Raw genomic sequence first — 26,491 nt, 5'->3', positions numbered from 1 at the left:
TTTGCTTCCTCTACCCATTCCGTGGCTGCTTTCCGGACTGCTTCCTGAATCTCCCACTCGGATTGTTTACTTTTGCTTCTAGTGGTTACTTGTTGTATTTCCGGTATAACCATATTAATCGCCAGTCCTTTTCCTTTAGCAGGACACTGATTATCATAATGACCAATTTGACAGCAAATATAGCAAGTAGGAACAAACGTTCTACTTCCCTAGCCTAGCTCAAACTGACTGGTCCCATCATTTTGCATAAACTGTTGACCATCATTCGGTGATTGCTGAAACTGTCGTGAGGCTTTCGGCTTGTAGAATTTTTTATTTTTATACTGGTTCTACTTAAACCGTCCTCCATTTTGTTGTTGTTGATGCATATTGGGTGTTACCGAGAATTCTTGATTTTGTTGAAAATTATTTTGTTGAAAATCTTGATTGTGTTGAAAATTACTTTGTTGAAAAGACTGATTATTTTGTAGAAAAGTTGGATTCTGCTGGAATTTATTTTGCTGAAAGGCTTGATTTTTTTGAAAATTATTTTGTTGACCTTGTGGAAAACTATTTTGTTGGTATCCATTATTGAATAAATTCTGGTTATTGTGGTACCCGTTTTCCGGAAAAATTTGTCTTACCGGAGCCGTTCTCTTATTAAGCAAGTTATACTCACATTGCTCAACCGAATGAAGTTTAGAATGACATATTGTGCAATGTGTTCGCAGACTACATTCGATCGTCGAATGACTGGTATTTAAACAAGTAGTACACTGAACTGCTTGTCGAAATTGTAACTCCTCCATCGTTGGCAGTGTACGATTTAGTGCTGACATATCCATACTCCGTACATTTATCGGCTATCGGCCCATAGCGATTGCCTTATCAATCACTTGCTCGATATTCTGATTCCGAAAATCGAACACCTTCAGTGTTGTTCGTAATGGTTCACTAATTGCTTCAAGGAATACATCCTTCAATTCATTGTCCGAAATAAGCCTAGAAATTTGAAGTTGCAAATTCTGAAAACATATCACGAATTGAGACATTGTTTCCTACTGCTCCTGATACAACGCACAAAATTGTGCTATCAAATCTTTCTGAGGTATTTGACAACGAAATAACTGTAGAAATTTGTTGTTCAATTGTTCGAATATTTCGAACCCACGGAGACCATTTTGCGCAAACCAATTAGTGGAATAACCCTCCAATGACAAAACGAACTCATCAATCTTAGACTTATCTTTGGTACCGCCGACAGTCTCTGAGCTCCATGGTTAATCTCCCATGTTGTCAGGAAATCCCTCACATGCGCTTCTGCATCAGCTCCCTCACGGAACTTCGAGTACGGATAAGGCATATTGTCCTCACTCTAGATATCATAAAATGATACCTCTTCGGCTGATTTTCGTCGGAAGACTGGCTATCAGTTAAATCTGGAAGTACCGACCACCTTCTACTTGTTTCCGGCTATAATCCCTCAGCCGATTCTGTCTCTAGCGTCTTCATAACAAAACGCGTACGAGGACGTTTACAACCGACTGGTGTATTCAGACAAGACGACATCCATTCGTCTTGTTCTCTGCTATATGCAGATGTAACCGGGCGTGCCAAAATTATACTATGTTGTTTGGTCGACAATTACTACTTTGTTGACACAGTATAAGAAGAACGTTCGTACCGAACATTCTATCAAGAAGTTGTGGTTAGACAAATAGATACTAATTATCTGTAAACTTATCGATGATAACAGACACTGAGATCGTGACTTATGTAATATAGTTTAGACAGAAAGAAATAGATAGCAACAAGTAATTCTTACACAGAGATTTTCTAACCAAACTTTATATTACTAAATACAACGATAGATTTTTACAATGCCTTTGGTTCCTTTTATAGGTAACCCGAAGGTCTTTTCTCATCAAGAAATCCTACTTCTTATAATTATCAAGAATTACAAAACTTCGTAACTAACTATGTCCTATTTGGCTATTTGCTGAGTCATCGATCCGAACTGTCGATCCGACTCCGACTCTGACTTCGAACATCCTTCCAACTCCGACATATCTATACTTGTCCGGGTAACAGCAACATGTGGGAATTCGGCGAGAATTCAGTTGCAAATACACGTTAGAGTAGAACAACGTAGCCGAGAGGAAGAACTAGTCAATTGTGGAATCAGCACGGGCAATGTTGGAGGAGAAGAGCATGTCCAAGTTCTATTGTGCTGAAGCGGTCCGGACCACGATCTACATCCAAAATCGAATCAGAGATAAGGTGTTGGCACACGAGTTGTTGTAGAGAATCGAGAGTGATTCTGTGCATCAGAAGGTCTATGTGTGTGTGTGTGCGCACGTGAGACAAGTGAGAATGAGAGAGAGAGAGAGGGAGAGAGATCTATACAAGAAATTGTATATTACATCCAACAGTAACTGTTGAGAGACAAGCTCAACATCGGCCGGATCGGCTGAAGAAGCCGAGGACCGGATCGGTTGGGACCGATCGGTTAGGCCGAGTGCGTAAACCGGGAGGTCGTTAAGAAAGATATTCCGTGAGGAATATATTTGGGAGTTAGTGTAGGAGCTCTTGATGAGCATTGAAGTACTGTCAGTACTTCGGTCAGTCCTTCTACGACTTGTATAAAAGTGTTCACTGAGCACGTCTTATGTACAGACTGAGTATTATTGTTGAATATAGTTCTTGTGTTCTCTCTCACTCTCTCTGTCTCTCCCGCATATATTGCGTAAGCTCAAGCTCTCCATTAAACCTGAGTTTTCTTCCTTCTGTTCGGTCTTCATACCTGTTTCCACACGCTACTTTCTACATGGTATCAGAGCGCGAGGGTTGAGAACCTCTCTGCAGCCGACACAGCTTGACGAAGAAGAACAAGAAGAACGATGGATAGAGGCATGGAGAGCTCGCTTCCAACAGAGAAGCTCGACAGAACCAACTACGCGTCTTGGTCCTACAAGATGCACCAGTACCTGCTCGGGCCCGGCTACTGGAGTTATGTCGAAGGAGCTAATGACGCGGCACCCGAATCGACACACAGAGACTTCCCATCGTGGGAGCAATCGGCGAGCAGGGTATTGTACTGCTTCGCGTCGTGTGTAGGCGAACAGCTATTGAGCTATGTTCGGGATGCAAAGACGCCGAAGGGTGCGTGGGAAAATCTGAAGAAGATTTTCGCCGCGAGCACCACAACCAGGAAGCTTCAGCTCCGACAGGAGTTGAGCAACCTACGACAACGCGACTTGTCGGTGGCGGACTATACCTCGAAGATCAAGGATATCTGCGACTCCCTCGCCTCCATAGAGGTGAACATCGAGGAGGGTGAGATGGTCCAGATCTGTCTCGGAGGTTTGGCGTCGAAGTTCGGAGCGTGCCGAATGGTTGTGTGTACCCGGGAGAATACGTCGTCCTTCTTTGACTTATAGTCAATGCTCCTGGTAGAGGAGAACCACGCGGGTGCGTCTACAAGCACGCACACCTACAACAGAATGTTGTACACCGAGGGAGATAGGCCCCGTGGACGTGGAGGACGAGGCGAGTCGGTGCACAATGGAGGCGGCCGACGAGATCAAGGAAGAAGGCACCGAAGTGATGCCGACAACAACTCCGGACCCTCCGGAAACAGGGGGAGTCGAAGCTATGAGAACCGGCAAGGGAAGGTCATCGCGGAGTGCTGGTACTGTGGCAAGAAAGGCCACAGGAAAAGTGAGTGCTGGAAGAAGCGCGCTGAGTCGGAGAGAACCGGTTCCGGAAACGGCTCCGTACATACCGACAAGGGAAATCAGCAGCGATCGCACTACGCCGAAGACTCCGGGAGAGTCGGAGAAGGGTCTGCCTTCGTGACGAGACACGAAGCAAACTCAATGAAACGAACCACCCCGAGATCGGATGAGGGGTGGTACGTAGACTCCAACGCGTCAAACCACATGACGAGCCATAAGGAGTGGTTCTTGTACCTTGAAAAACCGATACAACCTGGAGTAGTCGCAACTGGAGACGACACTCCGCATCCGATCGCGAATGTCGGAGAAGTTCCCCTTAGCCATGTCGGGCAGAAAGGGAAACTCATGAACGTGTTGCACGTTCCGACAATCACGAAGAACTTGGTCTCGGTCGGACAGATCGTCGACCAAGGGATGGAGGTTCGGTTTACACACCTTGGGTGCTTCATTGAGGAAGAAGGCCGTATGATTGCGCAAGGGCGCAGAGACGGGAGGATGTTCATCCTCGACTCCACTTACGACGGCACCGCAATGTTCGCAAAGGGACAAAAAGCCGAGTCGGACATCGACTTGTGGCACAAGTGGATAGGCCACGTCAACTACCAGCGGCTTCAAGATTTGCAATCGAAACAGGTAGTGTTCGGATTGCCCAAGTTTAGTGGCCGAAAGGCACAAATTTGTGAAGCCTGCCAGCTCGGGAATCAACACCGACTTCCTTTCCCCAACGAGCGAAACCGGAGCCGGAATAAGCTCAACCTTATACACTCCGATGTGTGGGGGCCGGCACAAAACGTTAGTCTTGGCGGGAGCCGATATTTCGTCTCCTTCATCGACGACCACACGCGGCACACATGGATCTACCTCATTGATAGGAAGAGCGAAGTCTTCGACTATTTCCGGGACCTCAAAGGGTTCGTGGAAACCGAAACGGGACGAAAGATCAAGTGCCTGCGGTCGGATGGCGGGAAAGAGTACTTTTCTGGTCAATTCAACGGTTACCTACAACAAATGGGAATTCGGCACGAATTCAACTGTAGATACACGCCGGAGCAGAACGGCGTGGCCGAGAGGAAGAATCGGTCAGTTGTGGAAGCGGCACGGGCAATGCTGGAGCAGAAGAGCTTTCCCAAGTTCTATTGGGCCGAGGCGGTAAGGACCGCGGTATACATCCATAACCGGATCGGAGACAAAGTGTCGGCGCACGAGCTATATTTCGCAACGAAGCCGAACTTGCGACACTTGAGGGTGTTCGGTAGCATTGCGTATGTGCATGTACCGAAGGAGAAAAGGAGGAAGTTGGACGCAAAGGCCAAGAAGTGCATCTTGGTCGGTTACTCGGACGAGCAGAAGGGTTATAAGTGCTATAACCCTCGCACCAAACAAGCGCGTGTCAGCCGTGACGTTGTGTTTGACGAGTCCGCTTCCTGGTACCTGCCCCCGACTCCGAACCCTGCCCCCAATCCGAGTTCTGACGATGAGGTCAGCGAGGCCGAGCTGCCTCCGGATGAGCCCGAAATCGAGACCCGCGAAGAGAGTCCGATTTCGCTCTGTTTAAGTGGACCGATTGGACGACTGAGTCGGTACGACCAGTCCGATGAAGAGCCGGCGAGTAATGGAGACTCGGCCGTGCATTCCCCGCGCAGGAAGCCGAGGAGACGGCTTACGCGCAAAGAGAAAGGGAAGAAGAAGGTGTCGGATTCTGGCACGGATAGGAACGAGTCAGACCGACACGAGTCCAACTCTGAGGGAACCTGTGATGGGTCTTTAAAGGTGAAGTCCGCGTCGACCAAGAAGGCCTCGACATCGGCTAATGTGAGATTACGCCGATCTACCCGCCAGAAGAATCCTGTTTTGCGGTTCGGATACAACAAGTACATGGCGCATCATTATGCGTACATGACCCGTGTAGCGGAAGTGCGTGAGCCGAAGAGCTACGCAGAAGCGGCTAAAGACGCGAATTGGCGTGCCGCAATGGAGGAAGAGATGCACGCATTGGCGGAGAACGAGACCTGGGACCTGGTTGACGCACCAACAAGGGTAAAACCGATCAGGTGTAGGTGGGTGTACAAGGTCAAGTACAACATCGATGGCTCCGTTACCCGGTACAAGGCTCAGCTAGTGGCAAAGGGCTACGCGCAGAAACACGGCATCGACTACGATGAGACGTTTGCGCCGGTCGCGAAAATGACGACCGTCCGTGTTTTGCTCGCAATAGCTGCGACGAAGGGGTGGCTTTTACATCAGATGGATGTAAAGAATGCGTTCCTGCAAGGTGACCTTGAGGAACAGGTGTACATGGTACAACCCCCTGGATTTCACTCCGGAACGAACTCCTCGGCAGTATGCCGACTGAAGAAGTCCCTTTACGGACTGAAGCAAGCCCCGCGTGCCTGGAACGCGAAGATCACGCAACAACTGCGTCGGATGGGCTTTGTCACGACAAAATCAGACTCTTCCCTATTCATCCGGAAAGGTCGACTCGGGCCGATTAGTATTTTACTATATGTTGATGACTTGGTCATCACCGGCGTCGACCTAGGTGAAATCGACCGCGTGAAGCTCCAGCTTGCGGCATCGTTCGACATGAAGGATCTGGGGGACCTTCATTACTTCCTTGGGATCGAAGTGATCCGTACCCCTTAAGGCATATTGATTAGCCAACGTCATTACACGCTGGGTATGCTCTTCAAACTTGGGATGGCTGACTGTAAGTCCGTCTCGACTCCTCTGGACAGAACCGTCAAGCTTCGTCCCGATACGGGAAAGGTATGCGACCCGACGAGGTTCCGAAAAATTGTCGGAAGCCTCATATACTTGACCATCACCCGACCCGACCTCAGTTATCCGGTTGGGGTGATCAGTCAGTTCATGGCGCGACCTACCGAGGAGCACCTTCAATGTGCGCAATGCGTACTTCGGTACGTAAGCGGCACTAAGGACCGCGGACTGCTATATCGGACCGGTGCAGCCGCGCAGTTAGTCGGCTACACCGATGCTGATTGGGCTGGCAACGCCGCCGATCCCCGATCCACGTCTGGATACGCGTTCTCCCTCGGGAGTGTCACGATCGCGTGGAGCAGTAAGAAGCAGCCAACAATTGCACTGTCGAGCACCAAAGCTGAGTACCAAGGAGCGGCTGTCACGACATGCGAAGCCATATGGTTGAAACAGCTACTTACGGACCTGCAAGAGGAGGTGTCAAATCCGACGACGATCTACTGCGACAACCTCAGTAGCATCCAGCTCGTGAAAAACCCCGTTTTCCACGCACGGACCAAGCACATTGAGGTGCATTACCATTTCGTCCGTGAGCATGTCCTTTCCGGGGAAGTCAAACTTCAGTACATGCCGACGGATCGGCAGACTGCTGACATCTTCACTAAGCCTCTTGGTCTGGACAAGTTGCGGCAATTCTCAGGTGCGCTCGGATTGCGTCACCTTGACGTGCCGAACTTGAGGGGGAGAACAGTCCCGAACGACCAAGCAAAGCAGCAGGAAAGGAGCGGAGACCGCGACACCGAGTCGGTTGACTCGGGTGTTGACTCGGTTGTCGAGTTCGACTTCGGATCGGCTGATGAAGCCGAGGGCGGACCCGCGGAAAAGTTCGGAAGAGGTTAGAAGGGGAGCAGCCGAAGGAGAGAGCCAAAGCCAACCACGCATGGGGAAGATGACGCCATCGAGGGCGAGAAGACCGAAGACGAGTTGGAGACAGCCAACTCGGACGAGAGCGAAGACCGATCGGAGGTAGCCGAGTCGGTTCGGATGTTTGATTCAGATACGCTGAATCAACCGAGGCCCAAGCGGAAGAAAAGGCAGCAGGAGAAGCGTCAACACCGCAACAACAGAAGAGCTTATAAGGGCCGCATGAGCAGACAAGCCGACTGGAAGGGTCGAAGCGCGCCGACCGGAAGGGTCGAAGCTGTGAGCCCGAGGATCCCGAAGAGCCTCGAGTTGAGCTTGAGCGGGAGTGTTGAGAGACAAGCTCAACATCGGTCAGATCGGCTGAAGAAGCCGAGGACCGGATCGGTTGGGACCGATCGGTTAGGCCGAGTGCGTAAACCGGGAGGTCATTAGGAAAGATATTCCGTGAGGAATATATTTGGGAGTTAGTGTAGGAGCTCTTGATGAGCATTGAAGTACTGTCAGTACTTCGGTCAGTCCTTCGGTCAGTCCTTCTAGGACTTGTATAAAAGTGTTCATTGAGCACGTCTTATGTACAGGCTAAGTATTATTGTTGAATATAGTTCTTGTGTTCTCTCTCACTCTCTCTGTCTCTCCCGCGTATACTGCGTAAGCTCAAGCTCTCCATTAAACCTGAGTTTTCTTCCTTCTGTTCGGTCTTCATACCTGCTTCCGCACGCTACTTTCTATAGTAACTAAGTTACAAAAGGTTGGTTTAAATACCAATTGATCTAGGGCAAGTGCCCTTTCTACTAATTACAAATCTAGCCTATTATGATGTCCATTAGCTAGTGTGAACACTATCTCCATGGGAAGTTGAGTTCGATTCTCAACATGCCCCTTCTTTGAACAAAAATTTTGGATGTCAAAAAGGTTGTTTTGGTTCGGTCTTCAAAAACTTCAATTCGGTTGAATTGGTTTTGACTTCACTTTTCAATTTTGGTTTTTGACACGGCTTACGATTTTGATTGTTCGATTCTCCATGTTTGTTTGTTCGTACTTCGACTCCTCTGGTTGGCTTCAATCAACTGATCAGTTATTGTTTGGTATGAGTTGCTACTGTACTCCCCCTCAAGCGCAGATGGTCGGTGATTGAGAGACCAAGGTCCGTCACGAACTGCCACAGCTTGTCGATGCCGAAGGCTTTTGTGAAGATGTCAGCAACCTGGAGGTTCATGTTGATATGTTGTAAATCGATATCACCAGCCTAAACACGTTCGCGAATGAAGTGATAATGCACTTTGATGTGTTTAGACTGCGTGTGCGGTACCGGGTTCCGAGCGAGGGTAGACGTTGCTCATGTTGTTGCAGAAGAGGCGAATTGGATCCGTGATGGGAATGCCCAGATCCTTCATGATGTGTTTGAGCCAGACAACTTCGCACGCAACGAATGTCCCACCCCTGTATTTGGCCTCCATGCTCGACATTGTGACTGTCGGCTGTTTCTTGCTACTCTAGGAGATCGCTCCGCTGCTGAGGGAGAAGAAGAATCCGGAAGTGGATCGTCTATCGGCCTTATAACCAGCCCAATCTGCGTTCGTGTACCTTTCGAGTCAAATAAGCATATTCAACTTATACATGACGTCGTAATCCATCGTCGTACTGACATGCCGAAGTATCCTCTTAGCCCAATCGAGATGATCATTTCGTGGGTTCTACATGAATTGGCTAAGTAGGTTGACCGAAAAGTTAAGATCGGGGCGTATAATGGTTAGATAGATTAGGCTATCGATCAGTCGTCGATACTGAGTCGGCTCGCACTAGGTTGTGCCTAAATCGACATCGAGCTTGAGATTTTGGTCGAGAGGGGTAGAGACAGGTTTGCACTCGGTCATTCCGAGCTTGTAGAGTAAGTTGAGAACATGGTGTCATTGAGTGATCAATATCTCGACCGGTGTCCGAATTACTTCGATACCAAGGAAGTAATGGAGCTTGTGCATATCTTTCATTTCGAATCTGCCGGATAGGAGTGATTTGACCTTATTAATCTCAGCAAGATCCTTTCCTCAGATGACCAGATCATCCACATACAAGATGATGGCAATCAAGTTGTTGGACTCATTTCAGATGTACAGGGAGTTGTCCAATTTCGACATTCGAAAGCCAATTTGATGAAGATATTGAGTGATCTTCGAATGCAAGCACGCGGTGCTTGCTTAAGTCCATAGAGTGGCTTCTTGAGTTGGCAGACTGCTTTTGGATGAGATTTCGATTCACAACTGGGTTGTTGAGCCATGAACACCTGCTCTTCAAATTCGCCTTGTAGAAAGGCGTTCTTGACATCCATTTGGTATTTTGCTGCTGCGAGTGCAGTTACGGTCCGCATAGTCGTCATCTTTGCCACTAGGGCAAAGGTCTCCTCGTAATCGACTTCGCGTGTTTGTGCATATCCTTTTGTGACGAGTCGTGCTTTGAAGCGATTTATGGAGCCATCGGCATTATATTTGACCTAAGAGATCCATCTGCAACCAATCGCTTTCCTATGAGGTGAATGGGGAACAAGATCCCATGTCTCATTTTTGCACAAGGTCTGCATTTCTTCATTCATCGCGTCGACCCATCTCGGGTTCTTTACGGCTTCAGAAAGTGTTTCTGGCTCTTGGACAGTTGATACCTTCATCATAAAGGCGTACTGATACCCCATGTACTCATCATAGCCGAATCGGCTTACGAGGTTTTCTTCACGGGTGAACCGGCATAACTTCTTGTTCGCGGAGACTAATGCTTTCTTCGCTCCATTCGTGTAGATGGTCAGGATATCCAGGCCTTCGAACTCATTGTCAAGGGAGTGAGTTGACTCATCGATTGGATCTTCGTATTCGGACATCTTGGCCTTCCCTTTGACGAGTTTCGAACTCGGCCAAGATGTGCTTTGGTCACTCGGGGGCTCCTATGGTCCACTAAGCCTTATCGTAATCGGACTTCCTTTGAACATGTGCTAGAGTCAATCTCCATCTTCTATCTCTTGTTCGGCGGATTCCGGATCGTGCAGGATCAAACTTGAAGTTGTCTCTGGTGTGTACTAGGATGCTGACTCGTCGAAAACGACGTCTCGACTTACTCGAACTTTTCGGGTAGATGGGTTATAGCATTTGTAGCCCTTTTGCTCCAGTGAGTATTCTACGAGGATACATTTCTCCGACTTCGGGTTGAGCTTTTGTCGCGTCTCGTCGGGAATATGCACGTAGGCGATTGAGCCGAAAATCCGAACATCGGCTTCTTTCCAAAATACCTCTCATGAGGGGTTACGTCGTGTACCCCAAAGGTTGTACACCTGATCATGAGATATACAACCGTGTTTGCCGCTTCTGCCTAGTACAATTTTGGTAGGTTCTTCTCATTGCCCATGCAACCTCTACTATGTGCCGATTCTTCCTTTCGAGTACACCATTTTGCTGAGGTGTATGTCAACACGAGAATTATCATCGAATTCCTTTCTTTCGGAGATACGCCGTCAATTCGTCTCAAAAATATTCTTTTCCTCCAATTGATCAAAGCCATCGTACGTGCCGAAGCCATCGTACATGCCGACCCGTGGCTTTTTCAACTTCATTTTTAAATTTATGGAAGTATCCGAACACTTCGCTCTTTTGTTGCATAGGGTAGATCCAGGTGTGCCTGGAGAAGTCGTCGATGAACGTGACATAGTAACGGCAACCTCCGAATGTTGCAGTCTGGGCTGGTCCACACACATCTGAATGTACTACATCCAGGATCCCTTTACTCACATTCCTCTCTTTCGGGAATGGATGTCGGTGTTGTTTTCTGAATTGGCACGCCCCACATAATCCCGAAATCTCTTTCTCAGTAAATGTAGGGAATTGGGTCATGTTGGGGACAAGGTCGTCAATGCGGAAGTGCAAGCAACATTCGTGATGAAGAAGAACCTGTGTATGTTGGCCGGTCAGAAGAGCAAGGACAAGTGGGAAGGCGGAGTCAGATCGGATAATAGGAAGTAAATGATAGTAGAATTATTATTCGGAGGGACGGATCCGGTACAGTTGTACCGATCCGGATCCGGACCGATTCGGATGTCGGTTGCCTAAGCGCACCGATTGTAACCTTGTCGGATGCCTATAAAAGGATCCGATGATTTGTAAAGGGTTTGACGGAAGTAATACAAATAGAATTATTGCGTGTTTATCTGTATCTCTGTATTGTTTTACCGTCTGTGCTTAATTGTAATAATCTTACACGTGTAACCTAGCATCCAATCCTTACCACCCCTTTGGAGAAGTGTCGGATAGACACCTGTGTTGAGGCTAGTCCGGCCAGGCAGACAACACTATTTTGGCGACCACGATTCCTGCAAAGTGCAGAGGACAACCGAGGGATGGATGTCTGGACCAAACGACGATCACATCACCGAACGAGGGAGACGATACACCGAACGCGAGCAACGACGGGAAGCCCTGCAGCAAGCTGTCGACGAGATCGGGCGGGATCGGTCATTCTCCAAAACTCTTCGGAGAGTCGCAGAAGAAGCACTGCAGTTCCGGGTTCTGCAAATCCCCGACGAAGGCAGTAGCATAACAAGCCTGCAAGAGGCGGAAACGATACTACAGACGCTCGCCGGGGGCGACGGGGACTCGGAAGCATTCGCAACACTTGAGGCGGAGTCGAAAAGCGACGGAAGCGTTGCGTCCCGGTATAAAAGCAGCCACGACACACCAAACGACCCGGGGGAAGAGGGGTCGGAAGACTCAGTAACACCGGAGCCAGAGGAAGAAATAACCTTGGAATTCGGTGACCGGCAATCGCCGAGGGAGGCTGACCGGATACCGACAACACCCGCGAAGGAACCGAAGGAGCGGATACCGACAACACCCGCGGAGGAACCAAAGGACCGGACACCGGCAACACCCGTGGAGGAACTGAAGGAGCGGATACCGGCACCAACCGCGGAGGAACCAAAGGTTCTCACACCGACGCCAACAGCGGACAGAGAGCGGAGAAGGCAGGAGAGTCAGTTGGATGACACGATGCCGTACCCATACCCAAAGTACCGGGATGAGCCCGACGCGGAGGCACACATGTACGCATTCCTCCAAACATGGGAAGCCAACCATGTCTCCCAAAGACTGACGGAGCCCGAAGCCGAACGATCCAAAGTCGCCGAATTCGGCATGACCTTAGAAGGACCGGCGGCCCGATGGCAAGCAAAGCACTTACCGGGCAGCTTTGCCACATTCGATGCCTTGAAGGCCAGATTCCTCAGGCTTTTTCAGAGACAAGTTGAGCAAAGGGAATTGGTCGGGCAGTTCTACACCACCCGGCAGGAAGAGAACGAGACTGTGCCACAATTCATCATTCGGTTTCAGACCCTGCACAACCAACTGACGAGAGCACCACCCGAAGACGAAGCCAAAGCAGTCTTTTTGGCCGCGCTGAAAGAGCCACTTCGAACAATGTGCGGAGTCCTTGATTTCCACACCAGCACAATGGACCAAGTTATTGATTGGGTCTTAGAAATGGACAAGACTAGTTCCTTCTTGTCGATGGGGATGTTACACCGGGCACTCCCAAAGGAGGAAGACCTGAGGTTCCGACAGGCCTTACAATGCACAACATGCCTAAATTCGGGCCACTCAACAGTAGACTGCACCCTGTGGACACAATGTATGATCTGCAACTCTCGAGCCCATACAACGGACCGATGCGAATATAACCTGTTAAATCGACAGGCAGCACCGGTTCGACACATAGAACTGCGCAATCAGAACCCGGATGAGGATCGATTCCGGAGAGACGACCACTACCAACGCGAACGCGGTAACAGATACGCTGATAGAAGATGCGATAACTATGACCAAGAGGAGAAACGCAGAGATAGCTACCCCCGGGACCGGTACGACCGAGACGAATCCCCGGAATACGAACGACGCAGAGAAGAGAGGCGACAAGGGAACCGAAATTTCCGACGGAATCAGAAACGTGGATTTTTCTGAAGAGAGGAACGTCGGGAGGCAACGAGGAATGACAACCCGGTATCGGTACCGGATAACCGAAAAACCGAAGACGACCACCGAAGCATACCCACCCTCCAAACCGGGGACAAAGGAGAAACGAGCAACAGTCACAAGGTGTTCTGTTATTACTGCCGTAAGGAAGGCCACTATAGTAACCAATGCCCAAGCAAAATCAATGACAAGCAGCCGGCAGTCAACATGGTTACAGCCGAAATAACAGAAGTACAGCAGGTCACAACCCGGTCAAAGGGAAAGACGGCCGAGTGGGAAGCCCAGGAGGCAATCAGAAAACAAGCGGCGCAATGGATCAAGGAGGCCAATGAACTGAATGCGGCAGAAGTAAGAGACCAAAATATGCCAAAAGACGAAGAAATCATACAGCCAGGAGAAAACCTGACGTGGCAAGCACTACAGGACTGTCAAATCGTGCTGTCGTTAGCACGGCTACTACAGTTGGTGCCACAGTTTACGGCAGACTTACAGGCATCCGTGAGCAAACTGAAGCCGACACCAGCACCGGCATTCTTCTCCAACCCGGAGGAAGGACCAACGGTGGTCGATACAAGTAGCCCGGCGATCACGGCAATCGTGAAAGGGAAGGAAATTGCTGGAACGATTATTGACGGAGGCTCCGGGGTAAATGTCATCAGCCGACATACATGTGATAACCTGGGCATCCGGGAATGGGAACCATGCCCCTTTTGGTTACGCATGGCGGATACCAGCTCAGTCCGACCGACCGGACTTATCCGGGATTTGGAAGTAACGATCGGAGGCCACGTCTTCCGGATATCGGCCGTGGTGCTACAGCTGAATGTACAAGGCCCATACCCCCTACTGCTAGGACGACCATGGCTGCGGACGGCGCATATCAAGCAAAACTGGCAAAAGAACATGATCACATTCTGGCAAGGGAAAGCAAAAGTACGAGTAACGACACAACCACGGGTAATCGCCAGTAAGGAAGCAACTCCATTGTATGCGGAAAGCATCAACATGGAAGGATTACCGGACGAGGAAGTCGAGCAGTACCTCGAGGAACATCCACGAATCGTCCCACTATTTGAAGTGGATATCATGGCGGCAGTAGAACCGTACATTACGACGCCGGACGAACTGGACCAAGCGGCGATCCGGGAACTGCGACAAGCGCAGGAATCCCTAGAGAGGGAAATGACGATATCCCAGAGGGTAAAAGCATCCCAACTAGAGGAGGTGGACCTCGGCACAACAGACAAGCCCCGACCGGTAAATGTCGCAAAGGAATTGCCGAAGGAAGAAAAGAAGGCAATGATAGCATTATTAACAGACTTCAAGGATGTGTTCGCGTGGTCGTACGAAGACATGTGAGGGCTGAACCCCCAGCTCTATCAGCACCAAATTCACCTAAGTACGGACGCGAAACCGATCGCTCAACGCAGGTACCGAATGAATCCGAATTATGCGGCGAAGGTGAAGGAGGAGATTGATAAGCTCCTCCGGTGCGGATTTATCCGACCGGTCAAGCAAGCAACCTAGCTGAGTCCGATAGTGGTGGTCTCGAAAAAGAACGGAAAAATCCGGGTATGTGTGGACTACCGAAAACTAAATGCCGCAACAGTGACCGATGCATTTCCACTACCATTTACGGACGGGGTGTTAGATGCGGTAGCCGGCCACGAAGTTTACAGGTTCCTGGATGGATTTAGCGGCTACAACCAAGTACGAATGAACCCGGCCGACCAGGAGAAGACAACGTTCGTTACGGAATGGGGAGTGTTCGTCGCGGTCGTGATGATGTTCGGACTAAAGACGGCTCCAGCGACCTTTCAAAGGATAATAATGGAAATTTTCGGGGAATATATCCCCGGTTTTATGCAGGTCTTCCTTGACGATTTCGCGGTCTACAGCCGGCACGGAGAGCATCTCGATCACCTCCGGATGTGCTTGGAGAAGTGCCGCGAGTACCGGTTGAGTCTGAACCCAGCCAAGTGCGTCTTTGGAGTGGCAAGCGGCAACTAACTAGGGCACGTGGTGAGTAAGGAAGGAATCGCGGTAGATCCGGATAAAGTCAAGGCAATTCTTGAGGCACCAGCACCAAATAACGCAAAGGCTTTAAGCCGGTTCCTAGGCCAAATAAGGTGGCATAGCCGGATGATACGGCACCTCGCAGACTTCGCTACACCATTACATACCGTCGTACACACGGTACCCTTCCTATGGGCGGAGACGGAGGAGGAAGCCTACCAAGTGCTGAAGGTTATGCTGTCGCAAGCTCCGGTGATGTAACCGCCGGATTGGAGTAAAAGCTTTCACGTCTTCGTCGACGCGTCGGACGTAGCAATCGGCAGCGTTCTGATGCAACTTACGGAGCTGAAATGGTACCGACCGGTGTACTACGCAAGCCGGAAACTTTCAAAAGCCGAACGGAATTACTCTACGACGGAACGCGAGGCATTGGGAATGGTGTATAGTGTCACAAAGTACAGGCACTATCTGCTCGAAAGGAAGTTTTCCTTCCATGTCGACCATTCGGCACTACTCTACCTGGTCTCGAAGGCATCCCTGACGGGAAAAATTGCACGATGGACACTGCTGTTACAGGAATTTGAATTCGACATTTTCCACCGACCCGGGGCGCAGCATGCGGTAGCGGACTACCTAAGCAGACTCGAATCCAAAGAAGCAGGGGACGGCGTCCAGGATGAGTTCCCCGATGCCGAGTTGTTCCGGATCACGACGAAACCGGCAACGGATGCAACGGTAGACGATGAAGACACGTGGCTAACTGAGATGCATCAGTTCCTAAGCACCGGAGTACCCCCGGAGAACATGGACCGCGATGAAAGGAAAAGGGTAGCAGTAAGAAGCAGACATTTCTGCTTGGTTGGAGACACCCTCTATCACAAGGGGGCAGATGGCATCTCGAGACGAGCAGTGCAGAGCGATGAGAAGGATTTAATCCTCAGGGAAGCCCACTGTGGAATTGCCGGCGGGCATTATGCCGGCGACGCAACCGCTCGGAAAATATGGCAGAGCGGACTGTGGTGGCCCACCATCCTAAAAGATGCCGTGAAGTATAGCAGAGAATGCGATTTGTGTCAACGACTGGGCCAACCCATGGAGCAGGCCCGGATGCCACACCACCCGGTCTTGCCATTGGAACCATTTCAAAAGTGGGGTTTGGACTTTGTCGGTCCCTTCAAGCCACCGGCAATGCGAACCGGAAATCGGTATGTCATAGTGGCGACCGACTATTGCACCAAATGGGTAGAAGCAAAGGCCTTACGGGACAACACGGCCGCGTCCACGGCAAAGTTCCTGTACGACTGCATATGGTGCCGGTATGGATGCCCGATCGAGCTTATAAGTGACCAAGGAGAACATTTTCTCGGGCAGGTAGTAGAAAGCCTGACGTCATTTTACGCGGTGGTACATAAAAGGAGTACTCCCTACTACCCTCAAGCCAATGGACTAGTGGAATCAACGAATAAAACTCTGCAGAACATCCTACGAAAAATCGTCAACGAGAACCGGACCGACTGGGATATGAAATTGCAAAGCGCGCTATGGGCGTACCGAACAACGTACAAAACCAGCATCCGGACAACCCCGTTCCGACTAGCATTCGGTTTAGAAGCGGTCATGCCGGTAGAGTTCCAGATCCCCAGCTTACGGATCCAGGTAAAGGAGCACTTAAGTGAGAAGGAGTCCGAACGAATCCGGCTGGCGACGTTGTTGGAATTAGAAGAAAACCGAATAGCCAGCTTACTACAACTCGAACTGGAGCAAAGGAGGAGAAAAGCTTTCGTGGACCGACACCGGCGTGGCAACGAAAAGGATTTCGAAGTCGGGAAACCGGTGCTACTATTCCAGACACGGATGGGGAACATGCCGGGAAAGTTGCGGTTTCGGTGGACCGGACCGTTCTGGATCACCAAGGAGTACAATGGGTCGTATCAGCTCGGCACGTTGTCTGGAGATGTCATCGGTAAGTGGGCAAATGGGTTTCGGCTAAAGCCGTATAAGGGAAATATGCCAGCCAACTCGTTCAAGAATAACCCGGAAATCCGGCAAGATGAGGAACCGACACCGATACTGACAAAGACTATCCCGGAAAACCGACAGAAGGATCCGGTATCAACGCGAACCGACCCGAACAAATCGGGGGGGACCAGAAAATGACGTGGTCCAAACAAAGAAAAAAATAAAATAAAATAAAAAATGACGTGGGCAAAATCGACACGAATCATAGTAGTGATGGGGAGATCACAAGAGGTGGGAGCGCCACCATGCAACGAAGAGGCGCCATGCAATAAAGAAGGACGTGCGCGTACTTGCTATTTAAAGTAGGGAACGTGGGCACTCACACGCGGCAAGCAAGAAAGGACATACTAATTATGGCGGGAGATGAACATGCGCGGGAAACGAAAGAGGGCGGCTCGAGGCAAAAGCCACTATATAAGACACAGGCCTGCGAAGGACTTACTTTTTACGAATTTTCCTACACACAGGCACAGAAGCACAGAAGAGCAATCCGACGCACAACGCACACACAGCCCGATCCCGAACAACAGACAATAGAAGAAGAATTCGAAACAATGGTACTGTCGGAGGAGGCACGCCAATGGATGAGGGAGAACGGGTTAAAAGGATTGCTGCGGATCGCCGACGCTCCACCACACGTAGAACCAGAGCAGGCGGCAGCATCGATTGATTTATCAGAAATCACGGAAGGAGCGGTGCAGGCGCTCACGGGGATAAAAGCAGGAGGGCTTCAAACAATCGAAAACCCTTCAAGTGAAATCCTGTTCGAATATTTCGGTGAGTATTCTATCAGCAGCAAGGCATACCGAACACCGGGCGGAGAGAACCTGCTGTTTGGAGAAGTGGCCCGCGCCATGATGGAATACGGATTCGTGAATCCTCGTCCCCCAGCCATAGCCAGGTACCGGGCAACGTTCTTAATTGCAGCGTACGAAGGGTTACAAGTGGACTGGCTCCATTTCATAACCGAAGGATTGAAGGAGGCCATCAAGAATCTTGTGGAAGGAAAAAAGCCATGGGCCCGGATAGCACAATGGCTAACGGTGTTAGTCCCACCGGTGCTCCCCATCACACAAAAGAAAAGAGGTCAGCAGGAGACGACGCCGAAAAAGGTCACAAAGCACCAACAGATCTTGGAGAAACACACCCCCGGATGGACCCAACAAGAAGCAGAACAGCGGGGGGAAGGACCATCCCGACAGCAACAGGAACCGGCAACAAAGGCAAAACCGGCAGGAAAAGGCAAAGGGAAATCGACCGAGGAGGAACCGGTAGCGCTCAAACCAATCAATATAAAGTTGCGACGGCCGGAACCGGAACCAGAGGTCTTTATACAAAAGGTCCGTCTGGTAGTCGCATCGGAGGAGGAAGCTGAAACAGAAGACTCATCCGAACCACTGGTAAGACTCCCAGCAAGACAAGGTCGGGAGAGACGGGCGAAAGGACCGGCTCCACCAGTTGACAAAACTCAGCAGAGGGCGCAAGGACCACCTCCAGTAGCCGAGGCAGAAGCAGTACCGGAACCCGTACCGAGGGAAGCAGCACCGACACCGGTTGCGCCGGACTTCAGAGAACCGGTCATCCCAGAGAAGAAGAATGAACAAGCGTCGGAGCCAGAGAAAAGGCCGGAAAAACAGCCTGAGTTAAGGAGTAGAAGTGAGCAAGGCCACCCCGACACAAGAAGCACAAAACCACAATGGCTGAGATGGCTTTCAGAGCAGTTATCGGGAGTAGCGGACCAGTTAGAGGAAGAAGAAACGTGTAGGCAACAGCTGACGCATACAACAACTCAGGAGTTGGTCGCGCTCCGAACACAGATCGAGGAAATGCAAGGGGAGCTGTTGCAGGCAAGGGAAGGAATTCAACAAGCACAAGTTGTCACCGAGCCGGTCGGGACAACAAGGAAGCAACCAGAACCGGAACCGGAACCGGTAGCCTTGCAAACCGGCCCTGAGACCGAAAAAATAATAGAAACCTTACGAGAGGAGTTAAAAGCTCAGGAGGCATTAAGGGAAAGAGAAAGGGAGCAGCGGAAAGCGGTGGAGGACAACAGACGAAAAATGGAAGAAGGCCTCCGGAAAGGCCGAGCCACTAATGACCGACTGCAAGAAGAAAAAGAGAAGCTGCAAAAGGAGAAGGACCGATTGCGTCGACATGCCGAGCAGGAGATAGAACAACTGCAGGAAGAACTCCGACAACATAAGGACCGGGACGACCGGTTAAGAGCTCAAGCAAACCAACGCCTGAAGCAGAAGACGGAGGACTTCGACCGTCTCTACCGAGATCACAAGCAAGCCGAGTCGGACAACAAGAAACGGGCAGCAGACTACGACCGGCAAATAGAGAAGCTGAAAGAACAGCTCAAAGAAACCCGATTAGATCTGGCTAAGGCAATGGATGAGGTCAGTGCCAAAAAGGAAGCATTGTCGGCGGAAATAGCCCAAGCGACGGAGAGAAGGAAGGAATTAGAGGCGCTAAGGCGGGAAAAGCTGGATCTGACTAAGATCAGGAATGAAGAAAAGGAAAGATCGACCTTCACGATCAGCAAACTGCAAAGTACCTATGAAAAGTAGAAAGCGGATTACGAGGCCCAGGCTCAGATAATGGCCGACATTATAAAACGAGCAAGGAAGGAAAAGTAAGAAGCTTATGCGCATGCTAAGGCGGGGGTTGACCGGATCAAGCTCATCATGTCAGGTTGGAGTACCCGAGCTCAGGCAAGCATCAACGAAAGTACGGAAAAGCTATGGAAGGAGTGGTCACAACAGGCAGCCGAGCTGCAGACACTCCGAGCGGATGCCGAGAATCGGAGGAAGACCGGTGACAAGTTCTACAAGATGGATGAAGAAAGTATCGTCGCCATTCGGGAAGAATTGTCGGAGGATTTCTACGCTTTAGCGGAAGAATATCTCAAAGATATCCGAGGGTTGGTAGAGAGGTTGGATGACGGGCAGCTCGCAACTCAGTTGGAGTTGGAGAAATACGAGTAGGACCGGTTACGACAGGAAGCCAAGGGAAGAACGACGCCAATCACTATAAGTGAGGGAGAGCGACCGGCTGAAGTTGAACCAACCGACACCGAACAACCCCGACAAGGAATACCCGAAGAAGAACTTCCGTTCGAAGGAAATCAAGAAGAGCAGGAGCAGACCGATGCCGGAGAAGAAGAAGAACTGAGACCGGAAGACACCAGAGCAGAGGAAGAAGGCGTACCGAGCCGACCAGTCGAGACCGGAGAAAGCGACACTGGTAATAGAACAGAGCCTGGAACAGAGGGAGAACAGGAAGAACCCGGACGAAGCGGTGAGGAAGCACCGGCACCACAGAATCAAGCAGAGCCGGAGCAGAAAATTTTTACGGAACAGCCAACCCAACCGGAGGTCGGAGACCAGGCAGGCAAGGAACAGGAGGAAGAAGCACCACTTGACACCATCGAGCAGAGTGTGCTCGATATTTTGGAGGAAGAATGAGGCCGGGAGTGGATTCGAAGTGCAAGGCACTTTCCCACGGGCGTGCCATGTGTTGGCCGGTCAGAAGAGCAAGGACAAGTGGGAAGGCAGAGTCGGATCGGATAATAGGAAGTAAATGATAGTAGAATTATTATTCGGAGGGACGAATCCGGTACAGTTGTACCGATCCGGATCCGGACCGATTCGGATGTCGGTTGCCTAAGCGCACCGATTGTAACCTTGTCGGATGCCTATAAAAGGATCCGATGATTTGTAAAGGGTTTGACGGAAGTAATACAAATAGAATTATTGCGTGTTTATCTATATCTCTGTATTGTTTTACCGTCTGTGCTTAATTGTAATAATCTTACGCGTGTAACCTAGTATCCAATCCTTACCACCCCTTTGGAGAAGTGTCGGATAGACACCTGTGTTGAGGCTAGTCCGGCCAGGCAGACAACAGTGTATGCATCAAGGTTGTTAGGTACGTTAGGTACGGTACGGATACCATACGTATTTAACGTATTAATACCCATATAGTACCTCCCAATTTAAAAATACGTTAAATACGTTTTCTTAATATGTTAAATACTTATCAAATACGTAAATACGTATTTTACGTATAGTATGTTAAATACTTCTAGAATTTGAAAATTATTTTCTAATAAATATCTATAATATTGTAAAAAACCTCTATGTTTACACAATTTTGTGATGTACAATATAGTTCTACATCCTAAAATGCATATAAGACATTTGAACATTTCACATCCTAAAGTACTTGTAGTAATATGGATGTTGACATTCCCTTATTCTATAAATCAGGGTAAATGTGTATCACGATGTTCTACTTCAAATTGTAATTATTTACAATTATGCCTTCATAGATTGAGGAATCGTCTATGATTATCGCACTCATGATAGGTTTCTCTTTTCTTCGTTTTCTTCTTCTTTTTCTTCTATCTTCTGCGATCATCACACTCAAGACAGGTTTATGTCTTCTTTTCTCTCTTCTTCTTCATCTTCTTCATCGTCGTCTCTTCTATTCTTCTTTCTTCCTTCCTTTGGCTTCTTTTTCACTAAAATCTTTTTTTTCTTTTGCTTTTTGTTAGGGTTTTACTTGCATTTTCTTTATAAATACGTATTATACCTGTTTTTTTATAAATACGTTAAATATTGTATTGGACAAATGTACATGATATTTGATTGAACAACATTGAGGTATAGTACGTACTATACAAATGATGAGGTACTCTACGTATTTAAACGTTAAATACGGGTACGTAAACAACCATGATGCATAGTATGCATGAGCAAGATAGACACAAAGGGAGAGAGAGAGAGAGAGGCACAAAGGAAACGTTATATTCCAATAGCAATAGTTACAAATGACAACCAGCACTCACTAAAGGTTACAAAGTCACTTTATATAGTGACTATCCTAGGGCAACTACCCTTTATGCTATTTACAGAAATGGCCCAAACTTGGGTTGTCCAAAGAGACAATGTGAATACGGCCATTATACACTCGTATTCAACACTCCCCCGTAATGGGTGTATACATCCAGGTTATCTAAAGAATTACAGGTATATATACAAGGTTTATCGGATAGATCGGTTTTGTCAGAGTTGGTAAGATCCGAAGACAGAGGACCGAACCGGTCGGGTTGGAAGAGCTAAAGCCAATCCTCAGAGAACCGATGTCGGTGGTCCGAAACCATCTTGTATTGTGTGTCCGAAACCATCCTGTGTTGTGTGTGCCGAATTTGAAACAATATCCGGTTGTTGATTTCCGACCGTCCACACAGTCGGCGAAGTCCGAGTCAGTAAAACCGACTACATCTAAGGTTGAGTTCGGGCCAAAAAGAATGTCGTGGTCCTTTGTGCTAGCTAGATATCTGAACACATGCTTGACTGCGTTCCAGTGCGATTGGTCGGGGTTGTGCATGAATCTGTTAACGATTCCTACGGCGTGAGAAATATCAGGCCGTGTCGCGACCATCGCGTACATGAGGGAGCTGACTGCCGGTGTATACGGTACTGACTTCATATCTTCCCCCTCCGGACCGGATGTCGGACAGTCTCACTGAGACAACCGAAGGTTGATGGGGAGCGCGGTCGAAGCAGACTTGGCCGATTGCATGTTGAAGCGTTCTAAGACACGTCCGATGTAGTCAGTTTGAGACAAGAAAAGTTGTCGTGTATCACGATACCGACTAATCTTCATACCAAGTATGTGTCTTGCCAAACCAAGGTCCTTCATGGCAAACTTCAACCGCAGTTGCCGAACAAGTTCGGTGAGCTCTCCGGCATGCCGACCGGAGAGTAGCATGTTGTCCACGTAGATGATGAGGAAGACGAGAGACCCGTCTTGAGCTGTTTTGGTGAAGAGACAGTCGTCCTCATCCCTCTTGGAGAAGCCGACCGACTGGATGAAGTCGTCAAACTTCTTGTACCACTGTCGGGGTGCCTGTTTCAGGTCGTATAAACTCTTCTTGAGTCGGTAGACTAGATGTTCTTGGCCGGATACCACAAAACCTTTCGACTGCTCCATATAGATTTCCTCCTCTAGGTCACCGTGGAGGAATGTCGTTTTTACATCTAGCTGAATCAGCTCCAAGTTTTCGGCGGCCACGACGTCGAGCATGAAACGGAGGGTCGTCATTTTCACCACTGGTGAAAAGATTTCGTCGAAGTCAACGCCATATTCTTGTCTAAATCCCTTCGCAACTAATCTGGCCTTGTACTTTGGGGTGGTCGAGTCGGACGTCTCTTTTAGTCGATAGACCCACTTACAGGGAAGAGCACATCGATTCTTCGGTAATTCGACCAAGTCCTAAGTCTTGTTTGCCCAAATGGAGTACATTTCCGACTCCATTGCCAAATGCCATGTGGCTGAATCGGCAGATGCCGATGCTTCTTCGTAAGACGTCCGTTCGCCGACATCGGTAAAGAAAATTCTGGGAGAGTACCTCTCCGGAGGTTGCGACAGTCTCTCGGATCTACGAGGTATGACTGGACTAGTCGCACCGGGTGTCAATGTCGGATGGTCGGGAGCCAAGCCATTCGGCTATGCTAAATCGGTGGATTCGGTGCGAGAGTTGTCTGTTACCCGTGAAACCGATCTCATGTTGTGGGCTGGGCCGTCATGAAGGGTTGGCACTTCGGAAAATATTACCCTTCGGACTTCAATAGGCCTTTCGGCCGTTTTATGCATAGCCAACTCGTTGAACATGACGTCCGAACTTCGAATGATTTGTCTGTGCTCGGGGTCCCAGAGTCGGTATCCGATCTCGCCGTCGGGTCCATATCCAAGAAAAACACATTTCCTTTACCTTGGTTCGAGTTTCCGGCAGTCGTCTTTCGGTATGAGTGCATACGCCTTGCAACCAAAGATCCTCAGTTTGTCATAATTCGGCTTACTGCCAGTCCATATTTCCTGAGGTATTTGAAGTCCTAGAGGTCTACTTGGCGACATATTTATTATGTGTACTATCGTAAGTAGAGCCTCCGCCCAGAAGCCATCCGACAGTCCGGAGTGTTGGCGCATGGATACTAAGCGTTCTTGAATCATCCAATTCATGCATTCAGCAATTCCGTTCTGCTCCGGACTACACAGTGCCGTATATTCACGTCGGATGTCGCGTTCCCGGTAGAATTTGACAAATTCTTCAGACCTGAATTCTCCTCCATTGTCGATTCGAAGACATTTCAGTTTCCGACCGGTCTGATTTTCGACCATTGCAAGCCATTCGGAGAAGATCGAGAACACCCGATCTTTGGTTCTGATGGGGTAAGCCCACACCTTCCGAGTCGAGTCGTCAATGAAACTGACAAAGTACGAAGCACCACCGAGAGATTGATGTGGCATCGGGACACAGACGTCTGAGTGGACTAAATCGAGGGGGCTCGATTCTCTTGGTGCTGATGTCGGGTGTGATGTGGCTACCTGTTTGCCGTACTGGCAATGCTCGCAGAATTGGTGATCCGAGAAGGAGAGCTTGGGGATGTAACCGGCTCTGGATAGGTGCGTTATGTCGGCCTTGCTGAGGTGTCCAAGTCGTCCGTGCCATAACGATGACACGGGGATATCAACCAAGAATAAGTCACCCTCTTTGAGTGTGACATATAAAGGATACAAGGAATGTACCTTTGGTCCTCGAGCAAGCAGGAGGTTCCCTTTGTGGAGTGTCCACCTTCCTGATGAGAATCCGGCACGAATGTCGGCTTCGTCAAGTTGTCCGACTGAGATCAAGGGTCTTGAAAGCTCAGGAACGTGTTAGACGTTGTGTACTACAAGTGTAGAGCCTCCCGGAAGATTGAGCTCTACGGTGCCGATTCCGATTATAGCATAGTGTTGCGAGTTTCCGACTCGAACTGAGTCGGAGTGCTGGTCCGAGTATTGCCGAAACTGAGATCGGTGAGGTGTCACATGATACGATGCGCCCAAGTCTAGGAGCCATATGCTCGATTCCTCAGTCGTAAGTAGAACTTTTGATTCGACTGGGTTCTCTATGGACAGTATGTTCGGGTCAGTCATCAAAATTTCGGCTGAGGAGCCGACGTAGTTGACCTCCTCATGCCGGCTACTCTTCTAATCCGCTCTCTGAGCTTTGTCGGTTTTTGCTTTGAGTGCCCGGCAGTCGGCTTTGATGTGTCCTGGTTTCTTGCAATAGTTGCAGATTCAGTTGTCCCGGGACTTGCTCCGGCTTCATTGATTGTTCGGCGGTCGGGAAGAACTTCTTCCCCGGTTGTTCGATCGGTCGATCGAACCTTGTACTACGTAAGCTTCATCTACTGAGTCTTTGGCGAAAGACTTTCTCCGAGTTGCTTCAGTCAGGATTGCGCTCGTGACTTCGGAGTACTTAACGGCAGCTGTTGAAGCATTGTACACGGTTGTAACGAAAGTTTCCCATGAAGAGGGGCGACTACTCATGAGTATCATTGCTTTGAGTTCATCCTCGATTGTCGTCCCCTGAGACGAGATTTGGGAGGTTATGCTTTCGTACTCGTTGAGGTGTGCTTGAACCAAATCGGATTCTTTCACCCGTAAGTTGTAGAGGCGCCGGATCAGATACATCTTCGTTGCGGCAACCTTCTTTTCATAAGTTTCCAACAGTGTTTTCCAAAGTTCAAACATTGTTGTGCATGATTGCACTGTGAAGTACACTGACTCCGACAAGTGCATCCGAATCGTGGCGCGGACGATTCTGTCCAGCTTTAGCCACTTGTTTGCCTTGTATGCTTCTGGAGGATTTTCATTCTCAATCGGGTCTATCTGACCCTTGATTATGAGATAGTCCTGCATTTGTTCCTTCTAGAAGTTGAAGTTCGAACCGTCGAACCTCCTTAGACGCATCTCCGATGAGCCGGATGTTGATGCCATCTACTTCGGTTTCTGTTGGTAAGACTCGGTTCGGAGTTGACTACGAACCTTAGTGGGGTGCAGCCAGTCGGCTAACCCGATATCTTTCTAGTCGGTTCTGAACCCGAGTCGGTTTGGTTTCGGATACTTGTTGCTGAACTTGCTCGGAGTGACTCCGGTAACTTGAGGGACAGAACCGGTTGGTCTTCCCGAATGTTGCCGAGTCAGAGTGAGCCCGGTTAGCTTCCGATTGTATGCCGAATACCGATTACACGAAACCGATTG

This window comes from Azolla caroliniana, unplaced genomic scaffold (assembly GCF_043228905.1).
Source record: "Azolla caroliniana isolate FFs.n. ecotype wild unplaced genomic scaffold, voAzoCaro1.0.p SCAF_13, whole genome shotgun sequence".
NCBI lineage: Eukaryota > Viridiplantae > Streptophyta > Polypodiopsida > Salviniales > Salviniaceae > Azolla > Azolla caroliniana.
This window is presented reverse-complemented; position numbering follows the sequence as displayed.